The 23,778-nt window shown below is 45.3% G+C and overlaps 1 protein-coding gene across 3 annotated transcripts in view; it reads left to right on the forward strand.

Annotated features, from left to right (window-relative positions):
- KCNK10 (potassium two pore domain channel subfamily K member 10) overlaps positions 1-23,778 on the forward strand; it is a 127,024-nt gene that overhangs the window by 26,182 nt on the left and 77,064 nt on the right. The window contains exon 1 of one of the 3 annotated variants that reach the window (XM_045505730.2): positions 22,317-22,566. The exons of the other annotated variants lie outside the window; for them this stretch is intronic. The gene's annotated coding sequence lies outside the window, so the exon portion shown is untranslated. Of the gene's footprint in view, positions 1-22,316; positions 22,567-23,778 lie in introns of those variants that run through there. 3 annotated transcript variants of the gene reach the window in all.

Here is a 23,778-nt window from a genome sequence, read left to right on the forward strand (position 1 = left end):
CTCCCCTTAATATTTTTCTTAAAATTGACAACTCCATTTAAAAATTAAATACCTTTAGCCTTACCCCAAGCAGTATTACCTATGAAATCATAGATATTCTGTGCTAGTTGTATTTTTACTAGTGCACATTAAAGTAAACCCATAGCCATTAAAAGGGTTTCTTCTGTGTGTCACTAAAAGTCATCTTGTGCACCACCAATGGTTCGTGTGCTGTGCTTTTGGGAACACTCAGGGTGTTACAGCCTCCAGTGGTGACATGATGGGATTGAATAAATGGAGTTTAGCCTACATTTATTAAATACTTACTGTGTACAAACTGCTGGCTGGAGGAGATGAAAATATAAATTACCTGCAGTCTCTGCTCTTATGGATTTGGAGGCAAGTGGGGAGACAATGGCATACCAATAAGAAGGTGAGGTGTAGGCTTGATGAACCCAATCTCTGCGTGGAAAAGCTTTTAATTAAGCTGATATCTGATATCAGCTCTGTCGACTGGGCAATACCAGGGAACCAGGACTGGGTAAGCGCTCCTCAAATCCATTTCACTCCAGCAAGTATTTTCCAGACTACATGATGCTTTTGCAAATATGGAAGCGAGAACAGTGTTTTAGGGAGGGATAGACCAGCAACCAAAGGATGAAGTGGGAGGCAGAGTGGAGTGAGGACCATAAGAAAGATACAATGAGAGTCAGGGCTTATGAGAGGAAGAGTTTAGCACAGCTTTGCAGAACAGGAGAAACTTTTTAGAAGGCATGGCATTTCAGATGGACTTTGGAGGATCAGATGATGTAAAAGGCAGTGATGGAGGGGGTCTGGGAGAAGGAGGGGCCTCAACAAGGCACCAGAGAGGAAAACTGAGACATTGGTTTGGGAGAAGGGCAAGTCTCCAGCTGTTTTGTGGGAACATAGAGAGATGATGGTGGAAGAGCAGGTTAGGGCCCCTTAGATGCTGGGCTGAGCATGATTCGTCTCTGTGGGTGATCAGGAGCCTATGACATGTGGCTATGACACATGACAAGTTGCACCTTATGAAAAAAGTAAATCTGAACTGGAGGGAGGAGTAACGGCAAGGCGGAGACTATTAGGAGGAAACTACAGTAATCTGGGTGAGAAATGATGAGGTCCTGAATGGTCACCGTGACAGGGGTCTGGACTAGAGGGATTAGTGGGGAATTAAAAGGTCTAAGTAGAGGGTCAGTACAGAGGTCCGGGGATCGACTGACCATTGGTATTGCAGAGTCAATCATTTCTCTTAAATTACAAGGTGAGTGGTATCATCCACAAAGTATGGGATATTGGGGAGCGTTGATTGTATGTAGGGGAAAGAAGGAATGATTGCACGTCTAGTACGAATGGGTGAGGGGACGGCTGCGTCCTCCAGATAACACTTTGCTGTGAAAGAACAGAAGCAATCCAGGCTCTGTTCATTCCTTTCATTTCGTCTTTAAATATACAGAAGAATAAATAGCTGTATAATTTCGGAGTGGATTCTAGAGGCATTTAGGTCAACACTGATATTATTGCTCTTGGCTTGTACATGGGTAACGCAATCTGGGAAGCCTGCCCACCATCTTCTGTGATAAGTTGCTTGAGTGACTTGCATTTATCTATACAGTAATTTCCCCTGCAATCTCCCTATATTTAGGGAAATTTACATGACAGGATTCTTCTCTTCCAGTTCCTTGTTTTCCACCTGAAAAGGACCTGATGTCCAGTGGCAGTGGTTGCCATTCTGCCTCTACACAGAGAGGAATTTAATGTGAATATGCATAAGCAAGCAGCAGATCAAGGCTTCACAAGAGCAGGGTCTGGAATTTGATATTCCACTGCAGAGCAAGAGAAGGGTAGATCCCTGATGCTGGTGGCACCTGCCACCAGAAAATTTCCCAGAGAACCTTCTAAGTTTATGAATCTCCAAAAGCCATCTACTTTCATTGAATCTCTGCTTTTATTGTTCCTGTTCTTTTATCTGTTTCATATAATGCCTATCCCTGCAGCATCCGGGATAAAATGCACCAATTTTAATGGCAATGAATAGGACAAAGCAACCTTGTGAGCCTCTCTGGACAGGAAGTGGAGGCTGAATTCTTCTAATGGAAACTGCTTAGGGACCCTGACTTACTTGCCCTCATCCCCATCACCAGGCAGGGACTGGTTGAGTGCCAGGAAGTCTATAGCCAATTTAGTGGTACAAAGGAAAGGAAAGGCGCTATTAAGTGGATCTGTATTCCCAGTTATCAAAGATGCCAACACTGTCTCCTGACTAATAGGAACCCAAAGTGTGCCCTGAGGATGGTGCCAGATGTTTCTGAATAGGCTGTATGTTTTATGGTCCCAGATACTGCACACTTAAAAATAGTGTCTACCTTAAAATTAGCTATTAACTAGACACTAAACTTTTGGAATCTATTACTGGATCTAGGTCTCCATTTCACTGAAGGGGCAACAAACTGTTCAGAGTGAAGTTTGTTTATTTTTTTCAATGAATGTAAGTGGAAGGTTTGGTGAAATGATGTATTTAATTTTTAGCACGATTTTCCTATTGCATCAAATTTTCTTTCTAAATGATAGAACCTCATTATAATGAAGCTTTAGGAAATGCATTCACTTATGCATATATTTATTCATTTAACAAATATTTATTTACTGCCTGCCACGCTCTGTGCAGGACTCTTGAAAATAAGGACAAGACCCATGTTTTGTACTTTTTAATGTTTCTCCAAGAGAAATGCTCTGTCGTATTACATTAATTCTAAGATGCATTATTTTCATTGTATAACATACCTGAAATCAGAATGTGTCTTAACTACGAAAGGTATGTATTCGTTTACTGGCGATATTAATTTTTCAGAAGTGCACGAAATAATGATGCATTTTGTAATTGATGGCATATTAGATGTGATAGGAGATATTTACACAATACTATTGTTGATACCGTGCTTTGACCAATATTATGGCCCCATTTGGAGTTCACTACTAATGCTAAGCCTTAGTTTTCAGCATTGACGTTGGTTCCTGGGTGCCAGAACTCAGATGCCCAGATGTCCAAGAGGGAGGAGTCAGAAGGTTTATGGAGAGCTAGGGGTTCAAACTGCAGAGGCAGTAACAGCAGGATGGAGAGAAATTCTCCAGTGCCTCGTCTCTTTGCATCTTCTCCCCTCTTCTGGTCTGCTGCCTGAATCCAGTGCCGCATGACTCTGCCAGACAGAACACGGTAGGAGGAACGGCACTTAGAGCTCTAATGTGGGAGATGGGAACTTGCACCGGGAGAGGCTGGGGTCAGTGTGTGTACCTGATGGTAGTCAAGTGAACAAGGGAGTTACAAGTGTAACAGCAACATCCATTTACCGAGTGTCCTGTTATTGCCCATTTCAAAGGCACTGTTTTTCAGTTTTACTGAGATATAATTGACAAATAAAATTGTAATATATTTAAAGTGTACAAAGTGATGGTTTGATGCACATATACATTGGGAAGGGATTCCCACCATTGAGTTAATGAAGACATCCTTTAGCTCACATACTTACCTTTTTTTTATGTGAGAACATTAAAGTACTACTTTCTTAGCAAATTTCTTTTTTTAAAAAAATGAAGTACAATCAATTACAATGCATCAATTCTTGGTGTACAGCACAATGTCACAGTCATGCATATACATACATATATTCGTTTTCATATTTCTTAGCAAATTTCAATTACATAATACAGTATTATCAAATATTATCACCATGTTGTAGATTAGATCAAACCTTATTTATCTTATATTCTTATGCTCTTTTGATAGCCTCTTAGTATTTCCCCCACCTGCTGGCAACGTCCATTCTATGCTGTTGGGAGGTTTTTTTTTTTTTTTAATTCCCTCTATAAGTGATACCATGCAGTACCTTTCCCTGTCTGACTTATTTCACTTAGCTTAATGTCCTCTAGGTTCATATATGTTGTTGCAAATGGCAGGATATTTCTCTTTTTAAAGGCTGAATAGTGTATCTGTATATCACATTTTCATTTATCCATTTATCCATTGACAGGCACTTGTTTCTGTACCTTGGCTACGGTGAACAAGGCTGCAGTGAACATGGGAATACAGATACCTCTTCAGGAGGGTGATTCCATTTCCTTTGGATTGTATACCAAAAGTGGGATTGCTGGCTCATATGATAGTTCTAGTTTTAATTTTTCATGGAACTTCCATGCTGGTTTCCATAGTGGCTGCACCAATTTACATTCCCGCCAACAGTGCAGAAGGGTTCCCCTTTCTCCATATCCTTGGCAGTATTTGTTATCTCTTGTCTTCTTGATGATAGACATCCTAACAGCGTGAGGTGATATTGCATTGTGACTTTGAATCAAATACACTATTTAAAAAATAACAGTCCTGTAAGATAGGTGTTCATCGTGCATCATTGTTATGCTTGTTTCCTGTGTGAACCTGAGGCTTAGGGAGGGCGAGTCACATGCCCAGCATCATACAGTTAGTAAGTGGTAGAACCGAGAGTCAGGCTTTGATCTGTGGAGCATTCAAGTCTACTCCACTTTATCATGCTGTGTGGCATCCAAAGTCTCAGAAGATCCAGTGAATTTATGTCCCAGAGGCCGACCAGGGTCAGAGCAGCACATGGACAGTGACATTTAGTAGCGTCAGAATTCAAAATTAGGGCCACTGAGCAGAATTCTACCGATGTCTCGAGTAACTTCCCTGTGTGCACCCTGTAGCCCAGGTGCACGGACTGGACCAGACTGGGAGGGGACAGAAGCCCAGCAGGCCCAGAGAAGTACCTGGTAGCTTGATGAGTTCAGCGCTGAGGTTCAAGAATTTGTTACTTTACTCTAAACAAACTCGCAAAGAACAAAAGTGCTATTGTAGCTAAGATTCCAGAACTCAGTGATGGGTATTTTAATAAAGCCTGTGATCCCAAGAGAGGCTTGCTTGGGATGAGCTCACAGTCCATAGCTGGGGGCTGATTAACAATTTTAATTATGTTTCTAATATTTGTGGCGCAGTCTTGCTATCATTGGGTTCTTTTTAGATTTTGATCTCATGTTGATCTCAAGGATATTTAAAATGTTTTGGTTCATTATTTAAAATCATTATGTTATTTTGCTGAGAGCTATTGAATAGTCAAGAAGAATTTTACGTATTATAAGAAGGAGTCTGATCTTTCAGATGCCAAGAGTAACTATTCAAATCTGGGAACTGGGGAGAATTCTAAGTTGTTCTCTAAGCCTGTTTCTGATATATTCTCACAAGTGTGACAGAACAAAATAGATAGTTATTAATATAGAGGAACTATCTCCACTGAGTGGTCAGAACAATCAACTTTCTAATATTGCAGGTAACACAGCCAATGTCACTGTTGTCACCACCGTCTTTGTCATCTGTAAGCATTTATTAAATGCCTAACTACTCTTTGCCTTGTGCAAGGTGTCCCACCAAGAGGCTTGCCTCTTGTCTTTTAGAGTTTCCAATATAAGAGCAAACACATATAAAAATACATCAAAGAGAATTAGTATATTCTGAATTTGAATATTAATGAATGCAGAAGGAGAAATTTATAACTGTACAGGGTCATAGGTGACTGTATTTAAATGTTTTCCAAGGGGAGAAGGCAGCTTTATTAATACACTAAGAGGGGAAAGTTGGGACAGTATCCTTGAAGTTGTTTTATTAAGTTCAGGTGGAGAAAGAAAAGGCCAGTCATTTTTCAGGGAAGCATTTGATGCGAGTGGCAATGCTGTTGCTGGAATTGGTACTCCGAAGACCAGTCAGAATCTCTGGTGGGCTTTGCCCATCTGGCGGGTAGAAGGTCATATGTTTGTTAAGACTGAGACCTGAGTTTCATAGATATTAACACAGCCGCTGGGAAAACCAGTGTATCAGTTAGATAATTTGTACTACAGACAACAGAGAAGGTGGCGCAAATGGGATCCAGCCCAAAAGGGGATTACTGAGGCTTACAACTGAATAGCCCGGGCAGAACTCAGTCTAGGGCTCAGGACTGAATGCATCCATGACTGAGTATTTCTTCCTTTCTTTTTTGTTTGTTGTTTGTTTTTTTGGAGGAAGGGAAGGTAATTGGTTTGTTTGTTTATATATTTATTTATTAAAAGCATTTTTTTAATGGAGGTCCTGAGGCTTGAACCCAGGATCCCGTGCATGCTAAGCATGCAGTTTACCACTGAGCTGTACCCTCTTCCTCCTTCATTTCTTGACTTGTCTTCTTTGCATTGCTCTGTTCTTGGGCAAGTTCATTCCTGGTGGTTCTAAGATGGCTGCCACTGGCTCCCGGGCTTTATCTTTCCAGATTCATATCCTTCAGGAAACAGAAAGCTAAATTCTCTAAGGCTCAATCAAAAGGCTTGCCATTGAATTTTCTTGGTCCTGATTGGCCTGTGTAGGGTCAGATAGTTATCTTTTAACCAATCATGGTGGGGGGGGGTGGTCAGGGACCAAATGTGCTGATTGGCTTAGCTTAGGTCATGTGCTTCAATCTCGGTGGCTCAGAGTGAAGCTCAGCAAAGCCCACCACAAGGGCTGAGAGTTGGGCTGGAGTGGCTGCCTTAAAAAAAAAAAATCAGGATGCTTTTGCCAGGACATGGGTGGTCATGGATGCTGAGAGAAGGGAAGAGGTGGGGAGGAAGTCCAGGCAAGGAATCACTGTAGCTTGAGATGGAGAGGGATAGAACAGATTTGAGTTATACTTTGGAGAGGAAATCCATAGAATTTGCTGATGGAGTATGTGTTGAATGTGGTAAGAAACAGACAACTTAAACATGACTCCCAGGTTTGTGGACAGAGCGACCTGGGAGATCAGTGGTACCATTTTCTTGAACTAGGAAGACTTGGGGGCTTTTCTTTTATTTTGTTGTTATTAATTTTTAATCAACTGTGCTATTTTGGCTCTGTGGGATTTGAAAAGCCTGTCTGATATTTGAGTGGAAATTTCAACTAGGCAGTTGGAGATAGGAATCTGGAATTTAGACGGTAGGGCTGGAAATGGAAATTAATGGACATATGAATCTGTAAAAGGAAAGGAATGGCTACAGGAGTTTTAACTGTGTTTTTTAAGTTGTGTAATTTTTTTATTAAGTGGGCTGGACTTGTCGGGAGGACAAAGAGGAAATGGCTTTATTCATCTGTCCTGTTAGGCCAGTCCTGGATGATATCCTAGAAATATGCCACAGATTTTCCAGGCACTTTTAAAATAAAATAGAATAAAAATAGAAATAAGAATAATTATTTTCAGGTCTTCAAAAGTTCAGTTTAATATAAACCCAAACATCAATCTCTCGTTCATTTCAAAGCCCTCTTTTTCTTACAGGTCAGGCCCGACTTGAGATGCCACAAACCGGCTGTAGAAAAGAATGGCCCTGTTTGTTCTCTTTCTCTCCTTGTCCAGACTCCTTCCCACCATGGCCTCCCCGCCATTCCCACCCCCTGAGTACACTCTGGATTTTTTTTCCCTCAGGTGGATAGACTTCTTGGGGAAGGCTTTCATGAAGGCCCTAAGCTAGCCACCCTCCCACCCCATCCCACTTGGCCCCTGAGAAGCCATGTGCATATGTGTGCTCCAAACTTGGGAGGAACAAGCCATTCCACTGCTGCCCTCTCCCCTCAACCAGCCTTTATAGACTTGACTTTGGGAACTCGGGTCTGATTTTCTCAGGGCTATCTCATCGCACACCCCCAGGGGTGCCATCATGTGTATTCGGGGGTTGTGCAATTCATATAACAGCACCGGATTCTCACAAATGTCTTATACTCTTACTGGAACAGTGCCAGGCAGACTTATGATGTTTGCAGCTCATCAGGCACCCAGCTGGGGGCCAAGATGCCAGGATCCTCCTCTGCCAACCACCTGGATCTCTCTGAGCAGTTCCTTTGCTGCCCCTTTGCCCCAGTGCTCCCCAACACTGTGTTTTTATTTCTAAGAAATGCCTTTTCTTCAAAGAACTCTTTTAAATGGGTTGCAGGTGGCACGTGGTTTCTAAACTAGCTTGACTTCATCTTAGCAATTTCTGCATAGAGAAATGCTTGGGGCCTTGGTATAAACCCTGAGTCAACAGGAAAGGCCTCACCTAACATTACTTTGTGGCAGAGAAACCTTTTATTCAAATAAAGCCTTGCAGGGACGTCCAGTACATAGCGCAGACAGATGTGGTGCACGTGGGGAGCCGTAGGGAAGAGGGTGGGGCACTCAAGGCTGGCTCCTGTGTGCAGTGAAAACCATTGTGCCTGGAGAGCCAGGCTTGGTGTCCACCACACAGGGTTTCCTACTCGTCACGGTTCCGCAGTGTTTGACCCGCTCATGACTTTTCGGTGAAAACAACCACATGTGCCCATTGTGTGGGAATCATCCTGGTGCTGCCCCTGAAAGTAGCAACTGCATGACCTGCAGCACTGATTTTGTGTTTTTCTTGTGCCCGGGCAGCTTAGGGCTTCGTGCCCTGTAGGCGAGTCAGCACTCGTGTTCGGTGAAGGCATTCTGTGTGGGGGCTTTGCCCTTTGCTCGTAGCAGAGTGGCTCCTCCATCCCGGACTGGTGCGAGGCTTGATGAGCGCTTCCAAGAGGCACACACAGCCCCTGGCCCAGAGCAAGCAGCCAGTACACGTCACCAGTACACGTCACCGAAGGCACTCGTTCCTGCTGTAACAGATGACCACAAGCTGGATGGTTTGAAACTACATACATTTATTACCATATCATTCTGCATGTCAGACTTCCAAGATGGCATATATGGGGCTGAAATCAAGTTGCCAGCAGGCCTGTGCTCCTTCTGGAGGCTCTAGGGGAGAATCCTTTGCTCGCCTTTCCCAGCCTCCCGAGGCTGCCCACATCCCTTGGCTCGTGGCTGCATCACTCTGACCTTTGCTTTTATTCTCACATAGTCTCTGTGCCTCTCCTCCATCCCCTTCTTATAACGAGCTTGTGGTCACACTGGGCGCATGCAGATAAGCAGGATAATCTCCTCATATCACTATCCTTAACTTAATCACACCTGCCAAATCTCCTTGTCACGTTAAGGTAAATATTCACAGGTTCCAGGACATCTTTAGGGGGTTATTTTCTGCCTCCCCCATAGATTATTTAAACATTTATCTTCTAAGTATCTACAGTCTGCCAGATGCTCTGCTTAGCGCTGGGCATAAAATATGAGTAAGATACAACGTTTATGCCAGGATAGATAGATGGTGGTGATGGTGACATTAGTGATGATCATACTAGTTGACATTTATTGAGTATTTACTGTATGCTAGGTATTATGCTAGGCACTTTAAGTGAATTATCTTGCTGAAGTCTCATCATAGCATTAAAGGAACTATTCCCATTTTAAGGATAAGAAGGTGTAGAGAGTTTAAGTACTTTTTCTAAAAGCCACTAACAGCGAATAGCGATTAGCAAATTGTCCAAGAGCTAATAACATAAGCCCTGTTCTGTCTGATTCTAAGCACGTACAATTAATTACTGCACTACGTGCACCCCTGGAAGGATGGATGGGTGTACCTTGGGCTCTCTTCTTAGCAGCGCATGTAAATCAAGGTTGACCAGCTGCACGAGAGCGGATCGCACAAGTGGCTGTGGTTCGTGGCCAGCAGGCCGAGCTCCCAGGGGAGGCCAGTGCTGTATCTCTCCCATCCCCACTGTGATCGAAAGCTGAAAGTTCATGGCCCTGACCTTTGGGCAAATCTTGCCTTGTCTTCAGAAGACTCTAATAGCCCGTGTTAATCACTGAACTGGTCCCTCCCCAAGGTCATTTAACATCGCGCTCATGGGGTCCTGCTTCCACCCGAGGAAGTGTCTGAATAGAAAAAGAAGAGCCCAGTGAAATTCCTCTTTCGTGATTAATAGGAACCGCCTGGTGATTTCAAAGGGCGAAAAGAAGGATCTGGAGGGAAATACTTCAATACGAAAGGCCATTCTATTCTTGATCTTTGCCAGAGCTTCCTTCAGTGGAAATAGAAATTCTACATGAAGGGCACAGGGGAAGTCTGGCCTCTAGATTGAGTGGGGCCAGAACACCAGCCCAGCTGCTGGCTTGACCGGTGTCAGCTCACTCGGGGAATGTGAGACGCTGACCAGGCAGGGAGACAAAAGAGAAGGTTAGGAGGGCCGAGGGCCGTACCCAGAGTCTGGGATGAGCGGATGAAGTGAAAGCAGAAAGTGTTGCCGCCTCCCCTGCTCTGACCGGGGCGGCGCCACATGTGAGCGGCGCTGGATTCCTTCCAGCAGGTGGGCAGGCTCCGCGGGGTGGGATTTGGATTTCCGCTTTCTTGTTTCCCTCCTGAGACACCTTCTCTTTCTCTACCCCTTTGGCTACACCCTGGAGCTTAGGGGGTGTTACATTCTAGACACGTTCCCAGATTGGCTAATAGGAAAAAAAATGCTTGTTAAATTATGACAGATAGTGAGGGCATCCATATATTCTGGCTTTTTAAGACAGTTTCGATTTCGAGTAATTATTTTTCAATAATGATAATTAAATGCACACTCCGTGGGACTCAAGTTTTGGATATTTGTAAGACATTATGTGTATGAAATCACAAATCAGAAAAACTCAGTGGCATATTGTGGCTGTCTTTCCTTCTTCTCTCGCTCTGTCTCTTCCACTTTCTCTCCGTGTCTTCGCACACCCTGTCTTTCCTTCTTTCGCTTTGCACTAGGGGATAGACATTGGATTCAGAGCTTGGGATACAAAGATGAACAATGACTATTTCCTGACTGCGAGGGGTTTGTAGTCCAGTAAAGGGATTTGTTCATTTTCTCCAACAGATATTTACTGAACACCTGTGGTGTAGCGGGCACTAACCTAGGTGCTGGGATCCCACTGGACCCGGTCTAGCACTCTGGGTGGGAAGTTCACACTGCAATGGGGGAGGCACAGAATAACCAAGCAAATAGGTACAGAATACAATTCCAGCTTCAGGATACAACTTCAGCTATGAAGAAGAGAGGGTCAGGCAGTGGGCTAGAGAGGGACTGGTCCAGAGAGGGGAGAGCGGCCTGTCTGCAATGGCGGTGGGGGCAGGGTAGGTGAGATGGGAAGGCTTCCCTGAGGAGGTAGCATGGAGCAGGGCCCGGAGCATTGAGAAGGAGCTACCCTGCAAGGATCGGGGCAAGCATGTTTCAGCCTGAGGGCCCGGCAACTGGGAAGTCAGTCCCAGAGGTGAGAGATAAGTTGGAAAGAACTGGAAGACCAGCGAGGCTGGAGGATGTTGATACAGGAGAGGAGGCTGGAGAGAGAGGCAGGGAGGGAGGCGGGTGCTCTTTGAAGTCTAATGCGGATCCTCCAGAGGGTTCTAAGCAAAGGCTTGGCGGGGTTGAATTTGCATTTTAGAAAGGATTCTCCCTGGCTGCTGCACGGTGAGTGGGCGGGAGCAGGGTCAGCAGTGGAAGAGGCTGGCTGGTTAGGGTGCTGTTGTGCAGCCTGGTTTGAGTGGTGGGGTCGGGGTGGGGAGAAGTGGTGGAAATCAGGATACACTTGGAAGGAAGAATTGGCTGGATTCAATAGACAGTCAAATCCACAAGTTCTGGGTAAAGGTTAGGGCCGGGGATGAAGATGTCAAAATCATCAGTCAGATAAACAAGGAGTGAGACAAAATGTGAGAGGTTTCCATTTGACTTAAGAGGGGTATCATCTTTGCTTTAGAAAGCGTGGTGACCTAGATTATGTCATTGCTGAGGAAGGAAGGAGGCAGTGTTCACTGAGTGTTGACTCCGTGCCAGACATGGTGCTGGCTGCTTCCCATGTATTATTTGTCACAGGGCATCAGGCTTGAGAAGCACCCCTAAGTGCTCTGCATAAAATTACCCACTCTGGAACCAGATTGCTAGATTCAAATCCCGGCCCTGCCTCTTACTGTGCTTTGTTTGCTCATTTGTAAAATGGGGTCATACTAGTACTTACTTCATAGAGTTATTTTGATATTTAAATGGGTTAATATGTGTGATGTATCTGGAGTAGTGCTTGGTGCATAATACCCACTCAGTGAATTTTATTGTTACTGATTACAGTTTTAATGTTACTATTTGCTCTGTACGGTACACGTCAACAGAGGAAGAATAAGGTGTGTTTTGTATAATAAGAATATTGTTTTAGAATCTTGTTTCAACTTGCTTATTAGTCATTGTATGGGATGCTTGGATTATGTTCGTGGCTTTTGCCATGGTTCACTTTTATGGGGAATTCTTCTGCTACAATACAGATTACAGCCAGTTTCTGTTACTGTTTCCGCATAGCAAACCACCCTAACTTACTGGCACAAAACAAGCATTTTATTGTGTTCATAGACTCTGTGGTTTGGGAAATCAGGCAGGACTTAGTGGGGATGGCTTGTCCTTGATGTCTGGGGCCTCACCTGGGAAGACTCAAAGGCTGTGAGTGTTGACGGCCAGGGGTTGGTGGCGGGGGCTGGAATCAACCGGAGGCATCTTCCTCATGTGAGTGGCAGCTGATGCTGACTCTCAGCTGGGATTTCAGCTTGGCTGTTAGCTGGAATGCCTACAGAGGACCACTCCATGTGGTCTCTCCACTTGGCCTAGTTTGGGCTTCCTCACAGCATGGCAACTGGGTTCCAAGAGTGAGTGTCCCATGAGAAGCAGGAGGAAGTGGTGCGGTCGTTTATGACAGCTTTGGAGGTCACAGTGTCACTTCTGCCTTAGTCACAAGCCTGTCCAGATTCCAGGAGAGGGAGCAGAGATTCCACCTTCACAAGGAGGGAATAGCCAAGTCACATAGTGAGATGGGCATGCAGGATGGGAAATGTGGCCAGTTTTGAAAAAATACACTCTACCTTGAGGCTTAACCAAGAGGCCAATTATGAGACAGATTGGCTTAAAGGATCCAATACACTTCTAAATTTTGGACATGCCCTGAAGTCAGAGTCTCTTTTATTTACTAAAGGATTTGACTGCTCTTGACCTAAGTTGTGTGGGAATTCAAAGATTGACTTGTTAGGGCTGGTAAACCCTGCTTCATTTAAGAAACGCTGATGCACTGCTGACTTTGTGTGAGACCCTGTGCTAACCGCTGTGGGGGCAGCTCGAGGCACCACAGGAGGCCAGCTAGCTAAAAGGTGAAGACAAATACCGCTGGCTTTCAATTAACTGGCCCCTGGAGAGGAAGAAGTGATAATCCCTAAAGATAGTCACAATAAAACTAGTCAAAGCAAGACACAAACTGAGTTTAATGCCAATGTATTCAGTTCTCAGTGCATTCAGGGTTCAGGAACACATTTCCTCTTCTGTAGACCTTATCTGTTAATTAATTATTATCACAACCAGCAATTATCAAATACTTACTATAGCCATTCAATATACTAAGCACCCTATGCATATAATATCATTTAATTTGCTGTGGTAACCCAATGACTCAGACTACTGTACTATATCCCTTTATAGATAAGGGAGAGAAAGTTTAAGTGACGCAGGCTGGCATTTATAACCAGGTCTTCTGCTCCCATAGTACATACTGACGGTGACAGGACTGATAGGTGCAAAGCTGGGACTGGAACCCAAGTTCTGGACATTCTCTTTGGTCCCATTTCCCCAGCTTCTTTCCTCCAGATTCGTGATATCCAACAGTATTCCATGAATCTTCCGGGTCCCAAGGAGGCCCGGGGACCCAGTGCAGGGATTGAGGGGGAAGTAAAGCTTGTATGACTGTTGGTCCCTAAAATCCAACTGTGCAGCCTGCTTTGAGATAATTATATAATATTATATTGTATTATATTTTATTACATAGAGCAATATGTAATGATATATTTGCATATTTAACATTCAGTGCATTATGTTTGCAGCATGTAACACACTATACGGTATCCAAGATCACTGTGAAATACATCAGAGGTGTTCAGACCTTCAGAATAAGATTCTTTTTTTAAATGGAATTTTGCATCTATATGAGTATCTATTTACACTTAAAGTTAGAATTTTATTCAATTCAATTGAGTTTCTGCTTAAAGTTCAAACTTTCAGAAGAAAACCTTTCTGTTTACAGGAAAGTTCAGTTTGGTTTGCATCTCATGTCTGTTAGGTTTCTCTGACTGTCTCCTTCCTTCAAATGGAATTTTATAACTGTATCTGTAATTTCCACTTAAAGCTTAAATTCCATACAAGGCAACTGAATTTCCACTTAAAATTCAAACTTTTAGAACAAAATCCTTTGCAGGAAGTTTTGTTCTAAAAGTTTGAACACATCTGATCTAGTCCATACCGCTCTTGGATATTTTTGGTTTAAAGATTTGGTCTGTAAGCGGAGTCCCTGTCATTATTCCAACTTCAGGCTCAAAACTCAGTCACTAGCTGAAGTCTCTTCTGCCGGCAAAATCTGCATTACCATCTGCTGTAGAAAATAACCTTTAAAGTGTCCATGGAAGCATAAGTCCATAAAACTGAAAGTCAGAAAAGGGAGAAAGAGTTCATTTCATTTTTTAAAAGTTCAGTTTGATTAAGATCCTATGACTGTTAGGTTATCTTGACTGATTTAGTGTGTAAATATGTCCCAGAAAGAGTGGTCATATTGTGATCTTTGTTTCCAGTGTACTTTTTCATATTGGGTTTTCCTGATGGAAAGTGATTGAAGAAATAACCTTAAAGTGTGATGATCACTCTCTCCTTCAGCAGATTGCAGAGTCTGGTAGATGCATCCAGCAATCATTTCACTTGCGATGAAAGGAATGTGAAATTTCTGGCACAAGAACATTCCTAGCCGCTGTCCAAATTGTAAGGAAATCTCAAGCTTGACAGCTGAAGCAGACCTTGGGAGGCGGGGCTGCCACATACAGCTGTGCAGGTTGTGTACTGCACCTAGTAGGCACTCATCAAATGCTGGGGGCTTGAGAGAAAACTGCATGATGTGCTGTTTGGGAAATGATATTTGAATGGAAAGAATCTACCCCTGTACTTGTGGTACTACTTAGAGAATGCTGTGGAATGGTCTTCACGTGGAAATTCTCAATGAACTTGGCTGTGCATGAGGAACCGAGTACTTCACAACAAGTCATTTTTAGCCCTGTGGCTGTGGAGCATGTGGCTTTGCTGAGGTCAGTCCCTCGCAGTTAGAGCAGCTGAAATGCATCTGGCTTCTGAGGGGCCATTACAAATCTTTAAATGGCAGGGAACTCTTGGAAATGCCCACAAATTCCAAGACAGCCGGGCTGAGCCATTTGCTCTTTTAATCAGTCAGACCAATTTCTATGCCTTGATTTCTCCTTCAGTGAGGTGGAGGAGATATAACCACAAGCCTGTATTTTGAGTGACCTCTTCAGAGGCAATTTCAAAGCAATTAAGTACAGATTGAACCTAAAGTGTATGACGAATTAAGCATCAGCTAGGATTTTCTATGAAGATTCTATTCCTTGGTTAAAACCTGAGAACCCAAAGGTTAGATGTAACCAGGTATGAAAATGTTTTTTCCCTCTTGTGGTTTCCCTCAAGCCTTACCATTTATGAGGACCTTGCATCTACAGTTAACATTTGTTTACATGGCAAACTGAATGCAGTTCTTTCATTCTACACTAAGTTATTGAGGGCCTGCTGTGTGCCAGTATTCAATATCTAATTTGTGTTTGGCCACAGGATTTTTTTCCTAATATCATACAATTTTTTTTTGAAGTGTAGTCAGTTTGCAGTGTTGTGTTTATTTCTGGTGTGCAGCATAGTGATTCAGTTATACATATATATACCTTTTCATATTCTTTTTCATTATAGGTTATTACAAGCCATTGAATATAATTCCCTGTCCTACACAGTAGGGCCTTGTTGTTTATCTATTTTATATATGGTAGTTAGTATATGCAAATCCTGAATTCCCAATTTATCCCTCCCCACCCCCTTTCTCCCCGGTTACCATAAGTTTGTTTTCTATGTCTGTGAGTCTGTTTCTGTTTTGTAACAAACTTCATTTGAGTCATTTTTTAGATTCCTCCTAAAAGTGATATCCTATGGTATTTTTCTTTCTCCTTCTGGCATAGTTCACTTAGTATGATGATCTCCAGGTTCATCCATGTTGCTGCAAATGGCATTATTCTATTCTTTTTTTGTGGCTGAGTAGTATTCCATTGTATAAATATACCACAGCTTCTTTATCCAGTCATCTGTCGATGGACATTTAGGTTGCTTCCATGTCTGTGGCCAGAGGATTTTGAATAATGTCCTATGGTTCTTATGACTGGACATTTCCTTGAAAGGAAATATGTTTATAGGGGCTGCTTAATTGTGACTAACTCATCATGTAGAGAGTTTGCCTGGGTGGCAGATTTGGGTCTGAGTGTCTATAAGAAGGTGCTTGTATGGAAGAGGGATTTAACCTTTGAAAATGATGCCGAGGCAAACTCTGTACGTCCTTGCTTTATGACCTGCTTCTTGTGGGGCAGCTTACAGATAAGTTGGGTAGATTTCTGTGTGATTTGTATGAGGATGTTTGCTCTCTGAGATTTTGGATGCCTTCTCTAGAACCTTGAGTGCTGGGCCTTCTCTGAACGATGCGGGGGTGGAGGTGAGGGTGACCCCTCCTCCCCCTGTTCATCCTTCCGTTCATCTCTGGTAGCTCCTAGACAGCAGAGTTCTGCTCCATCACCTGGTGCTCTCCGGAGTCTGCAGCACAGCAGGCTTTGACGGACATTTGTTGAGTCCGTTCCATGAACATGAATTGGGCCCTTACTGTATGCAGTGCACTGGGCTCAGGACCATGGATGATTCAGAGACAGAAGGGTCCATGTTCAAGGGGCATCTGGAGGAATTTACCCTCCAGATATTTTGGGGGTGCAGTGAGGTGTTGGTCCTGCTGGAAGGTCCAGCCTATGTTTAGCAGCTCTCTCATGTGCAAAATTCCCCCGGAGGCTGGTTTAGCCCTAGGATTTCCCTGGCAGCACTGACTCTTGGCTTCATCAGACCCCGTTTTGTCCCCCCAAACCTAGGTGTTGCTAGGTTCATTGAAGATTCCCTCCCCTACTTTTTAAGATCTCCTCCCCTGGTTTTTCAGTAAGTCTGCTGGTTCCTTGAAGACTTCACTAATTAGAGTTAGTTATAATATTTCAAAACACTTCTTTTTTTAAATGAAGTCTTTTTAAAATAGTTGCTTTACTCCCTCTGTCTTTTTTAACGGAAGTACTAGGGATTGAACCCAGGACCTCACGCATGCTAAGCATGTGCTCTACTGCTGAACTATGTCCGCTCCACTCAAAACACTTTTTCAGAGAACTGGATTGGTATGTTTTTTTGGGTTGCTGTCTCCCCAGCCTCTTGAGGACTAGTTCTTCTCCCTTTCGGGTTTCTCTCTTCCTCTCGCCCTTGCTCTGAGAGCTGCATTTGCAGTAAATCACCGCAGTGTTGCTGATGTCAGCAGCACTGACACCACATTAGAGGAGCTGCTTTAGAGGAAATGATCCAGGGTCTGATGCTGAAATGCAGAGCCATCTTGTAGGGTGTTCTGTAGAAACCGTTTTCTCCCTTTGACAGATCTCATTCATTTTTGCGACTTAGTAGGTACAGCGAAAGAAGAACCATCTGAAGAAAAATTTTTTTTCATGTAAATTTTTTTCGTAGGAGGTTTTAGTGATTGTGAAACAAGCCAGGAGCACTGAGCAGCTACATTGGCGAGTGAAGATGGCTGAGGCTGCTTGCAAAGCAGAATGTACTGGGGCAGTGAGACTCCATCTCAGGGACTCTGGGAGAAGGGCAAAGTGACTGCATATCTCATTCTACATAAACCGTCTGTTCTTAAAATATACAACCGTAAATCAATGCCCATTTTAGAGGCACACAGAACTTATGTTTTAAATGCTTTCCGCAGAAAATCCTTTTGGAAAGTAAATCTCTGTCTTGCAGAGGGATTTTCATATGCCATTTCAGGTTTGTTTATAGTAAAATGCATGTTAATATCTTCATAACGGGTATCCTGACTGCCGTCTCCGAGCAGGGAAACCAGGCAGTTGCCATGTGGCATTGAGGCCAGGTGAAGAAGGAATTTCTGGATTTAGAAGGGCAGCAGTCCCCAAAGCTGTTTGATTTCCCTAGCAGCATCCAGAAGCCTAGGTGTGAACCCTGTGCAGAGAAAAGGAATAATGCAGAAGTGGGTATTTCCAGGTAGCTTCAGGAAGGGACAGAAGGAGAGGGAGTGGAGTCTGTTAGCTGGGGAGAGTAGTATTAAAACCTGGAGTCTAAGCTGAGTGGGGAAGGAAGAAGGGGAATGTGGGGAGGGCACGAGAGGGCGGGAGTGTAGAGGCAGGATGTGATCGGGGAGTAATTAAGGGAGAGAGCCCGAAGGATGGGATGCTCGAGTCAGCAATGGGTTTCCTTGATTGAGTATTTCTGACACAGGGATGTTTCTCACAACTACGAGGTTCAGGATGTGGCCACAGGAGGCGGCGGTAGCAGTGGGAGCTGCTGGTGCTTCGCCGGCTCTCCCAGAGCGTTTTTCCGGCCCTGTGCGCTGGTCCGGGCCCTGCGCACTGGTCCTTCAGAGTCTGTGTGCTTCGCCCTTGCAGTGTGTGCCCACAGCCTTTCTCAGAGGACTTTCCTTAATTTACTGGGGCCTCTTTTCAAGAGACTCATGGGTGTTTATCTCCCCCCAGGGGTTTTCTCTAGCCAGTGACTGACTGGGCACAGGAATGAAAAACCTAGCTCCCTTGCCTCAAGGCTGGATAAGCACAGGGATGGAATTTATGCTGTGGAGTTCAGGGGCTCCAGGAGAGACGCTGGGGCAGGGCTGGGTAAGCAGTGGGCTTCACCTGGAATCCTCCCTTGCTTGGTCTTGCCCGGCACTTCCCGGCTCCCTCACTCGCTTATGGGCTCTCCTGGAAGCACTGCTTATATAAACTGCTTGCAAACCCATCTTCATCTTGGGATCTGCTTCTGGAGAACCTGACCTAAGTCAGTGGTTGAAGTGGAATGGAGATGGTAATGGTGCTGACATCCAGGAAACGGAGCGTAAGTGTGGGGTGGGTTCTCTGTGGGACACTGAAATCACTCAGGAACAAAGAGGACCTGGATGAGGGAAGGCTTCAGGAAATCAGGGGGAGAAGTCAAGTCTACTACTGACACCCATGAAGAGGAATAGGAAGTGGGCGAGCCAGAGGGCTTGGGTCGCAAAGGAACAGGGGCTTTGACAGGAGTATGGTGTATTGGTTTTCTGGGACAGCCTGGCCCTGATGTTGTAGGTGAGGGAGATTGAGCAGCCTTTACCTGAATGCCACCCTCAGAGAGCGGTGTCTTCAGGGGAGGCCTAAGTGTTGGGGAAGAACGTGGAGGAAAGCTCCCTGAAGAGGCTGAGGAAGTAGGGGAGATCTTCAGCAGGGGTTCCTGAGGTATCTTTGGAAAGATTTGGAATGGGAGAGGAAGGGAAGGTTGGATCGGAGCAGAAGAAGCAGAGAGTAGAAGAGAGATCAAAGCTACATGGAAGAAGATGAAAGCTACAGGGAGGCTTCTCAAAAGAATTGATCCCTTCAGCCTCCCCATGGATCGTGGCTTGGCAGCCTGGACACTGAGTGTGGAGCTTGGTACTGTACCCAACACACCGCTGGCATGTGTTGGCTGAGTAAGTGAATGAGCGGCACATTCTACATGCCCCTTCCTTCTTCATCATTGTAAAACTCGGGTGCACTTATCACTTCGATGTCTTTTATGCTCTGATAATTATGAAATTTATTGAAGTATCTCTAGCTACCTCTGTCCCCAACTTTGGGTGGAATGAGGTGCACAGGTTTCCTCAGTTTAGAGAATTAGGTAGTGACATGGGTCATGGGCTTAAGTCAGAGGACCCTTCTCCCTAATGGTTTGCTTTCTACTGTGGATCTGTAAAAAGAATTGGTTAGGGGATACAACTACTTAATGATCTATGTGTTGTGACCGCTGATACTGGGGAGTTTGTAGGGGTTGGAGGACAGCGTGTGGACGGTGAGGTAGGGCTGGCGAAGTAACATGGGACATTGGAGGTCACGTATGGAGTCATGGGATTGTGACTGCAGGGTTGTAAGCAGGAGCTAGATTGGAATTTTAGAAGGTTTACCTGGCTCCAGCCTGGTTGGGAGGGGTCCCCTGTGTAGAGCTGCAGGAGAGGTAACTGCTTCTGACATGACACCTGGGAAAGGCAAACCTCGAAGGAATGGGCCCTGACGATAGGATTTAAAACACTTGGCCCTGGGGCGATGGAGATATTTTGGGAACTGCAGCTGCTTATATTATTTTTAACCTCAAAGGGAGGGAAAAATATCTTTCCTTCTAAAAGTGCTCTAGCTAATTTAATTGTGGAGGGAAAACTTAGGGCAGGAGACAAAGTATGTTATTCATGAAGGATTTTGGAACAAAAGAACCCCAGCTGTGGCTATGTGCCTTTCTGGACCTTGGAGCCAAGACGGATGAGTGCACCTCGCCAGCATGGCAGAGTCTGGGGTCTGTTGGGAGAAGCACAAGGTAGCAGCTCTGGATCCTGAAAGATGAGCAGTCCTGTGGGAGACACCAGGGCTGTTTTGATCAGCTCAGCACGTACAAGAAGTAACTCTGTCCCTGGGCTCTGTGCTGGTGTGGGGGAGCGAGACTTCTCACTGCAGCAGGAAAGGCATCCCGCCTGCTGCCCGGAGCCACCTGTAACGCCCAGGGATTCTGGAACAGCTGTTCTGTTGAAGAGAGTTTCCTGGACGCCAGGGAGAGGCAGTGGTCTATGAGAAGGCCATTAGTGAGCAGCAGAATAATCCTACGTGGCAGTAGTCTGTTCATCAAACACACACCGAGACGTCTCGCAGGCCAGGCCTTGGGAAATGATGCTGGGAAGAGCGTGGAGTGAGATTTACCATCTCTGATGCCCGAGAAGCCACGCCTTGGCGCTCCCCCTTTCCTCCCTCATTCTCTCTAGTTCTCCTTTGTACATTTCCCTCCTCTGCAGTCTCTTAAATGTTGCTCCCTTGAGCACTACCTTTTACTCTCTTCTCATTCTACATCTTTCTCTGGACCATTTCATCCAGTCCTTTGGCTTCAGTACCACTGAACATTCTCATCACTCTCAAACCTAGGGTTCCAGCTAGATTTTGCCCGTGAGTTCCAGTCCTTTAGGCCTGATGTTTACTGGACACGTCCAGTAGTAGATATGCTCCAGGAGCTGCCAACGGAGGCCTCCTCCCTCTTCTGTCCTGGAGGACACCCTGCTCTTACAACCAGATACTTGGGTGTCATCTCTGGGCCCCACCCTCTCCACGCTTCTCACTCCCTGTCAATCACCAGGGCTCATAGATTTTACTTCCTTAACACCTCTTGTCTCTGCCCCCCTCCTCTCCATCCCTTCTGCTACTGCCTGAGTTGAGGCCTCAGTGCTAACAGCCTCATGCTCTAAGCCCGGTCTGCTGGTGACAGCCACTGGCTTTGTGCCAGGCCTTGGCTTAGACACACAACAAGAGATTTGGGGAAGATCAGGAGGAAGCATTTGCTTACTAGTCCTGAGAAGGTCCTTTGAGCCCCAGATGAATCCAGCCACCTTTGTACTCTCCTCAGGCTGGGAGTACACAATGGAGCAGGGCTTCAGCCTTTGGGTCCTCAGATCCAAATTTCTGCTGTTTGATCCTGCTCAGAGGAACAGCAGGAAGGCAGAATGGAGGGAAATTCTGCCTGCCTGGTACCAGAGAGGTGACTCACCAGGGGTGATTCCTGCCATTCAATAGTTTTTTTTTTTAACCCAACAAATATTTTGCACCCATGAGTAAAAGAGAAGCTTCTAGCCCTTTGTGAAGAGAATAAGAAAGCTCAGAACTGAGCATTTGGAGCACAATGAGGTGAATTACTTCTCTGTTTCCGTTCTAGTCCTCCCTAGCAGTTGAACAAGCCACGAAGAGCTCTCCTAGGACTGTTGGATTCCTGAGAATTTACACCTTAACTCAGGATATCTGTCTGTGGGAAAACAACAACCAGTAGTACCAGATTCAATGAACTCTGCAGTCAAACTTTCTTTTGGGCATGTGTGGGAACTTGATATCATAAATGCTGGCAAAAGGCAAATTTATGGATGGATGGACGAGTGAATTCAGGAATGAGCAAATTGTAACTAGGAGCCTTCCTGTTGTAGGCTCTGTGCTCAGCTCCACATTGAGATAGAGAAAGTCTCAAGAGCAAGGGCATCTGATCTTACTGGGGATGGGCAGTCAGGGAGGACTTCTTGGAGGTGGTGATGCATGAAGTGAGTTTTGAAGTATGAGGAGCAGTTGGCCAGATAAAGAGTGGGGAAGAGAATGGAATCCAGGAAACAAGACCCAGTCCTCTGGGCTTGGCAAGCAGGGGCCTGGGTGCTGCCGGATTTGGCTTGGGCAAAGGTCGTGTGTGGGGGTGTGGCAGCTGGTGAGGCTGGGGAGACAGGCAGGTGCCAGGTCCTGGAAGGGAGACTTGCTGCAAACTATGGAGCTGCATGTTCTTCTGAAGCTCCCTCGTGGTGCCCTGAGAGGAGCTTAAGTATGTGGTGGATGTGATCAGACCCACACCCCAGAGAGCGCCACCTGGCTGTGATGTGGAGGATAAATTTAACAGGGGCAGGACTGGAGGCTGTCCCAGCGATTCAAGTGAGAAGGCGGGGATCTGGACCAAGGAGAGAGGTGAGGACAGAGCTGGGGCAAAGTTCCAGCACATTCTTACCTCCTTCTTCCTCCCCTTTCAGACCTGTTTCCTCTTATCTTGGCTGTCTGTCTCTAAAGGTCCAGAAATTTCATGATACCTTGGTCTCTTCCATCTGGAAACAAAGCCTGAAGTTTTTAAAGAGGGCTGGCAGGAGAGGGCGATGATTAAACCTAAAGGGAGAGCCTTGTCTGTGGTAGTGTTCTGGGGACATGGCTTGGGCATTGAGTGTGTGCAGACGGAGTGTCACTGCATTCTTACCAGGACCAGCTTGGTCACTTTGGAGGTGAATCTGTCTCACAGAAAGAGGAAGAGCAAGTTTGGCTGTCGGGTATCTGGCATCAGAGGGAGCACACGCATTCTCTTGGCTCCTGGTAGAGGCAGATGACGGCTGAAACCAGCTGCTGTGACAACCGCGGGCTGATGGGGCTGGAATGGTCTGCTCCCGTCTCTCCTTCCCTCTTCTCAACACCCACCCACACTCTGCTCCTGCTGGGGAAGCCTTTTGGGGGTTCCAGGCTCAGCTTTCACCTGGGGCTCTTTGGAAGCGTTGAGCTGCCTGTGCAGATGGCCCTGGAACAATTCCAGACCTGGAGGAGGTGGGTGTTGGGGAGGGGAGGCGGGTGTTCTCTGCCTCTTGCCTGCGTGTTGCAATCAGGGTCGTACTTTGCCTGGGTCGATAGGCAGAGTCATGTTGCTAAGTGACAGTGGCACCTCTGAGGTGGTTTCCTTTCATGTCCCCGAGAGACCCTGAATCCCTGGGTGCCATCTGCTCAGGTGCTGAGGAGGAGTGGAGGCACGTGGGGTTAGAGGTCTGAAGATGGATCCAAGGACACCACTTCTTACTAGCTTGTGACAGGCTAGTCATGTCACCCTCATGGCCTCAGCTTCTCACCTGTCCAGGGGGGATAGATAATGACCACTGCCTGCCACAGAAGTTTCTGTGAAGATAAACTAGGTTCACGCATGCATCAGATCTTTGTTAACTCTCTCACTACCTCTAAAGGCAGGGATGTGTCTTATTCATTTACACATCCCGAGTGCCAAGTGTGGTGCCTAGCAAACTCACATGTTTGTTGATTGAATGCCTGAATATGTAAAATGTACGGGGCTTGGGAAAGGCTGAATAATATGAAATGACCAAGGAACTTGTTCCCACAAGAAAAATAAAGATTTCCACACATGCCCCCATA

The sequence above is a fragment of the Camelus bactrianus genome, chromosome 6 (genome assembly GCF_048773025.1).
Source record: "Camelus bactrianus isolate YW-2024 breed Bactrian camel chromosome 6, ASM4877302v1, whole genome shotgun sequence".
In the NCBI taxonomy this organism is placed as follows: domain Eukaryota; kingdom Metazoa; phylum Chordata; class Mammalia; order Artiodactyla; family Camelidae; genus Camelus; species Camelus bactrianus.